Genomic DNA, 6,300 nt, shown 5'->3' with positions numbered 1-6,300 from the left:
TGTGGGTGAAAACCACCTGCTGCAAGTCGTCTCAATCTTTTTTTAATAAGAAACTTCTTTTTACAATAGTTCTGTACTGGTGCAGTCTTATACCAGTACACAGGCATCTACCTACAGAAGGGTACAACCTTCTCTCGTTCTCCAAACTCTCTTGGAAGGGAGCTACAACCCCCTTAGCTCTTGTACTAGCCGATCCATTTACTAGTACGTAGGTGCCGACCTACTGAAATGCTCCAACCTTCACTCGTTTTCCAGCTGCTACTGGAACGGAGCTACCACCCCCTTAGCTTTTGTACTAGTATGTAGGTGCTGACCTACAGAAGGCTACAGCCTTCTCTTTCTTCCTCCAAGTACCACGTTTCATAAATTTTCAAACTGGATACTCATGGAACACATCGTCATAATCTGAAGGCCACGTTTCATCCAATTTTCATACTGGACCCATCAACAACATTGAAGCACAAACTTAATCATCACAACAATACACCCTGCATCATCTATCTCTGAATCACCCAATACTAAAGCATTGAAACCTGTCAACAACACAGTCACCAGAACACAGAACAGACAACAGAACTCTACAACAATAAGTAGATCCAACTGCAACTTCAATTATCATATCTCATAATGTATACGCTACTATGAAGAACCAAACCCGCGTACATACGCGCTTTCACCAAAGCCAACCCGCGTACAGATCTGCAAATATTTACTCATAACTTTGCGGCTGTTTCAGACATAAGCCATACCCAGATCATAACATTCATAAAACATGCGTCAATAATTTGGATCTAGTCTATCCATAATCAAACCATATAATGATAAACATTCCAAGCCTTAAGATCTCTATCCATCCTTAGATCTTGTTCTCCATCAACCGTTGAGATTCCTCCTTAGCTCAGATCAAGCAATGGTATCATGAACCCACAACCTGCATACTAGATCTCATACATCATCAGATATTCAAGACTTTCTCAATGCCTTTGCCTAATGATCTTCTTCTCCTTTTATAGTCTTAGGCCTTATTCAATACCATGGTCCAAAACCATTGAGAACCAATACTAGGGACCCAATACCTGGGTTCAACACTTCGGACGCAATACCAAGGACCAAAACCATAGGTCTAAATACCACGGACCCAAAAATAAGCTTTCCCACATGTATGCGCTTTTCCGTGCATGAAAGTGCGTGCATACGCATACGCGACTTTTGATCAGAAATCCCGCGTGTATATGCGTCTTTGTATATAGTGAACCTGCGTGTATACCCTACTTGGTATATAGCGAACCTGCGTATATATGCGACTTGGTACATAGTGAACCTGCGTATAACATGCATATGTACACGACTTGGTATATAGTGAATCTGCGTATATACTCTTCTTTCTTCATTCTTTGTAGTCTGATCATCAACTCTTTGCTACTGATCTGCTGCACTATGATATGTCATCTGTCTGAGTTGCCATCAAGGACAACACTTGTATCATAATGCCAACAATCTCCCCCTTTGGACTTGATGGCAAAGCTAGCTTGTCGTACTGAGAATTGTCATCTGATTCCTTGGAGCTATCTTGCATCCCATGTATTCTGTCACATCTGATATCTCTTCTGTAGATTCATCTAGTTATATATAAGTGAGTTGTTCTTCTACGAGTGAGTTGCCATCAAGTACAACACATGCATCATAATGCCAACACACTCCCAATGTGCGTCTGATTCCATATGGAACTGCTAATGACAAAAAAAGAAAATCCATCCTTGGTCTTCCATTCTCTGCTACATAGTCCCTCGGGCAATCCAGTCAAATCCTTCTGAGCTATCACTCACCTTCGAAGTTCTACTGACACCTCCATCTTGGGTAGTCCATCCCTTGGCAAGGCTTCCTCGCGTTAGAAGATACAAAAACCAAGGCATATCCTTGCCTCAAAACCATCATACTGGTCATAGCATGCTCATGGAAACCAATGCACACTATCGGGTACTAGTGTCCCACAATGGCCTTGTTCTTGAATGCTTTATTAGCATACTATTGCATTTTCTGATTCCTTTTGTTGAAGCTGCTAATTATTGTAGTCGATTTCAACCACCTAACAGGGCATGTTCATGCATTCCTGTACCAAGCACATAATTTCCATTAGATTCAAAATAAATTGAAATAACTTCAAATCATACCTCATTGGTAGCTCATCAATAAGGTACACATGTGATCCCGTTTACTTCCTATCACAACAAGTCAAACTAGAACCTTTGATCAAATCAACATGTATAAAAACATCACATTAGATTAGCTCAAAACATAACCATCGTAGATAAAAATCATAAATCACATGTAACTATCATAAACCAGAATCATAGATCACATGTAATCATCATAGGCCAGAATCATAAATCATATGCATATTAAAATTGAAATATACTTATCCTTTATCGATCCTTACTTCTGCCTTTGTTCTTTTATACACACACCGGATCAGTTTCCATACCAAAAAAACATCCAGTGCCTTCTCCTACATCAAGTGCAAATACGCATAGTGTGCATCACATACATATAACCAAAAACGCCATACAACACCATGCAACACATGCACCTATACCTAACATACAACACATACACCTACACCCAGTGTATGTATTTATACATGCACAGTGTACATTAGAAGACATTCATCCGCCACAATTTGCGGCACCACAAAAATGCACACACGTACACCTAGTATACAACACAACTCATACAACTATACCTGATGTACAACATAACTCATACACCTACACCTGGTGTACACCACAACACAATACATGCACCTACACCTATTGTACAACGTAACAAAAATATTTGTCTAGAGTGCAACACAATAAATGCATATGTCAGGAAACCATGACTACACAATGCACATACACAATACTTCATGCCCCCAACATAGCATGTACAACATGCACTCAATCCCACATGTACACTAGTACCACATGTACCAAGCACCACCTGCACAACTTGTGCACAAAATCACATGTACACAACACCACCTGTATAATGTGTACACAACGCCATATGTACACTACACCACTGTACAATGTGCACACAATACCACATGCATGACATGTACGTGAAACCACATGTACACAGTGCCACATCCAAGAAATGTACACATCAACACCTGCACACAATGCCACTTGTATGACATGTAAACAACACCATATGCACACATCACCACTTGTAAAATCATGCACACCACACCATATGTACATAGCACCATATGTACAACATGCACGCAACACCACTTGTACATAACACTGCATTTGCAACATGTACATATCATCATCTGTACATAACACTACATATCCAACCTGTGCACAACACCATATGCATGCAACACCACATATCCATCATGCTCATAGTACATTATGTACACAGTACCACATATACAACATATACATAGAACCATCTATGCCCAACACCAAATATGAAACATTCATACAACACTATTCGTACTACACCATGTGTTGGCTTATAGTGGCTCGACTAGGGTTTAGAAGAATTATTTAGCCAAGCAAATCCTGCAGCTACCGGCCTTTTCAGCAACAGCCCACGAAGCGCGGACTGAGGTCTCACTTGAGGTAGCAGGGGAGGGTGCTGGAACTAGGTTTCTACACCCTTGGGATGTCTAGATGTGGTTTGGAGGTTTCGCACCCTGTTTTGCAACTTCGTGCTGCATTGTATTCATGCAGATCTCGAATATCTCTTACTGTTTATTAGCGCACAGTCTACAGATCTAATCTATTGGATGAAGTATTGCAACTCGGATCTACTTTAGAATGGTCTTTAAGCAAACATTTATCAGATTTATTCAGTTCACTTATTAAGATTAAACCCAACTTCACAAGTATTCAATAAGCAATCATATGCACATAGATCAAAACATTCTTATTATTCATACAAAATGCTAGATTTGTGATAATTCAGATTTGACACAGAATTCTCAGAAGGAACTTATCTTGATTTCCACTTATCACCAGTACATCTAGATCCGCCCTGTGCACTCAACTGCAGGGGTCCACGCACATAGCTATAGATTCTTCCAGGCCTCTGTGCACACAACTGCAGAGCCCCTATCCACTACCCAAAACCTCGACTCAGACTTACAGACACTTTCAGAATGCTTTTCTCAAAAACCCATTACATGACAGATCTAAAACTGTACAACAAAACTTAGCTATCCTCCCCATAGAGCCTCACTCTATTTATACCTTTTCATGGACCACGATCCATGGGCGGGCTGATTCAACTTACATTTCTTTACATTATTTTTGGGCGGACTACCCCTTTGACTTTGACTTATTACAAATTGCACTCCGTGCATCCCGCAGAGTCTTTACCCTGTTTTTACCCAAAATTTTGGGCTTCATGACCCATGACCATTGCGTGGGGCTTCCACCACCCAATAGTCCCCCAACACAATCATCGTGACTCGTCCTGATCCACTTCGCTGGTTCGACCAATTTTGCATGGAGATCGGTGAGCATCTTCTGTGTGTCGCTTTTGCTAACAGCAAACTCCTCTGTCATTCACTGCATCCGTTCCATGTGTGTCACCGACACCTCAGTACCTGTCTCTGTTGTCTCCATAGTGGCATATTCAACCTGCGTGTGGGCTACCTTCCGTTCTATAGTGGTTGAAACCGCAAATGCCTCATCTAGCCACAGCTAGAGACGGGCTTTAACAATCGCTTCCTTTTTTCTGGCAGCATCGGCTTGGTTTTTCAAGTCCTGCACCTCCCGCATCTTAGCCAAGTTCTGTGTAATAGCAATGGTCTACATGGTTCCTCTGAGCTGATCGTAAGCTTGCTAGAGATCCCAGGCCTCAGTTTCCAATTGGCGAAGCGTTGGATCCTCCTAAAGGGCAGTGAGTGTAACAATCAAATGAGTTAGCAGCTCGGTACATTCTTCCATTGAACATGTGAGCATCACGCACCCCATCGTAATAATGTTCCTGCATTTCTCTAGGATCTCTGGGGGCGTCGGTGGTAGAACCTATAGTTTTAAGTCTACGATCTGTGAGCTGAGCTCTAGCTATATCCACACGAACTCCTCCTTTGAATTTCGGAACCTAGTAGCCAATTTATGAATTTGTGTCTCAATAGGCACGTCCTCTGCAATTTCTAGCTCTCGGACACTCGAGCAGGCTTTCGCTACTAACTTCTCCACTTGGTGCTTTTGTTTGACTGCTTCGTTGTGTTGGAGGCACAACTGTTCAATATTAATTTTCTGCTCCTGGAGTACTTGTTTGGTGCTGTTCGGCCCTGGCCCGGAGCTCGATTGTGGCACTATCGTGGAGCTGTTGCATACTTTCGTGTGATATAGCAGCTATGTTTAGCCCCAGCCCTGTAACTCGTCCTAGACAGCTTGGTCCTCCGTATTTGTGGTGCTTAATGCTCCTACTAGAATCGGGATGGAATGAGCCGTTTGGGCTTTGAACAACGGTTCCACAGCTATCATACCAGAAACCCCTAGCGTAGCGCTGGTGCCTATCGACGTAGTTCTTGTTCCAAGTTCTTGTAGCTACGTACGGAGTTCCCTCAACACAATCTGCTGTTCTGACATGGCCGCATCAATTGCATCTTGAGCAGCGTCCCGAACGGTGTTTTTAATGTCAGTTAGGTCCCCTTCGGTTAAAGTGGTCACGCCGCTGTCTGTTTTAGATGCCTTTGCCTTATTTCATGGCTTTAGCCACTACGATGGCATTGGCCACTTCAAAGGTGAATCCTTACCTGTTGCTAGTGGTTTGTCCGCGGTAGTCTTAGTGGGTGCTTTTTGACTGCTCTTGTTTGTTGTCGATGGAGCGCCTCCTGGTGGTTTCTTTCCTACTGCCACTAGCACTGCCTCCTGAGCTGCCTGAACTTCTGTAGCGAACTGTTCATTACGCTTTTACTGCATGGCATGCTTAGCTTCCTCTTGTTTTGGCCGGATAGCGGCCTCGTTGTGCTCTACCACCTCCAGTTCGCACCATTCCGGTGGCCAGGTATCTACAATCCCATCGACAACATCGTCAATGGCAATAAATCGGAGTGAGGTCCATGCCTGGGCTGGGTCCTTACATGCCCTGATGTAGATACAATGCATGTCTACTTTAAATTTGGCAATATGCTTCATCCTTTCATAGATCCCATCAGATAGGCGGAGTAGCTCATTAATACACTTACGTACATTCGCGTCCATCAATATCCAAAAGATTTTGATGTTGCGAATTTGTCCCACGTCCCTTGTCGCCCAGAGGGAAGCATATCGAGCAGCTTCCAGCCATTTCAAG

Source organism: Pinus tabuliformis, chromosome 4_1 (assembly GCF_031772625.1).
Source record: "Pinus tabuliformis cultivar Carrire ecotype Pingquan chromosome 4_1, CPIR1, whole genome shotgun sequence".
In the NCBI taxonomy this organism is placed as follows: domain Eukaryota; kingdom Viridiplantae; phylum Streptophyta; class Pinopsida; order Pinales; family Pinaceae; genus Pinus; species Pinus tabuliformis.
This window is presented reverse-complemented; position numbering follows the sequence as displayed.